Consider the following 776-nt stretch of genomic DNA (forward strand, 5'->3'; position numbering starts at 1 on the left):
GTTCACTTGGTCCGGAGCTGAGTTCAAGTCCTGAATATCCTTGTCAATTTTCTCTCTCACTGATCTGTCTAACATTGACAGTGGGGTGTTAAAGTCTCCCACCATTGTTGTGTGGGAGTCTAATTCTCAACAACAACAACAAAAACTCCTGCAGTTAACTGGGTGTCTGCCCGACAGCCACCCAGTTTTGTGCTTGAAACCCAGGGCCTTGGTGGTGTAGGCACATGAGGGAATTTCCTGGTCTGTGGATTGCAGAGACTGTGGGAAAAGTGTAGTATATGAGCTGGATAGTACAGTTGCTCACAGCTTCCCTTGGCTGGGAAAGGGGGTCTTTCCCACTCCTTGCATTTCCTTGGTGAGGTGACGCACCACCCCGTTTCTGCTCGCCCTCTGTGGGCTGTATCCACTGCCTAACAAGTCCCAATGAGCTGAACAGGGTACTTCAGTTGGAAATGCAGAAATCACCCACTTTCCGTGTTGGTCTCACTGGGAGCTGCAGACCAGAGCTGTTCCTATTTGGCCATCTTGCCAACAGAATTAGAAAATCAATCTCATTCTTCTTTATGGCTGCATAGTATTCCATGGTGTATATGTATCACATTTTCTTTATCCAGTCTATTGTTGATGGGCATTTAGGTTGATTTCATGTCTTTCTTTTTTCTTTCTTTTTCTTTTCTATTTAGTTTTTATTTTTTATTATTATTATACTTTAAGTTCTAGGGTACATGTGCATAACGTGCAGGTTTGTTACATATGTATACTTGTGCCATGTTGCT

This window comes from Mandrillus leucophaeus, unplaced genomic scaffold, assembly GCF_000951045.1.
Source record: "Mandrillus leucophaeus isolate KB7577 unplaced genomic scaffold, Mleu.le_1.0 Scaffold368, whole genome shotgun sequence".
In the NCBI taxonomy this organism is placed as follows: Eukaryota; Metazoa; Chordata; class Mammalia; order Primates; family Cercopithecidae; genus Mandrillus; species Mandrillus leucophaeus.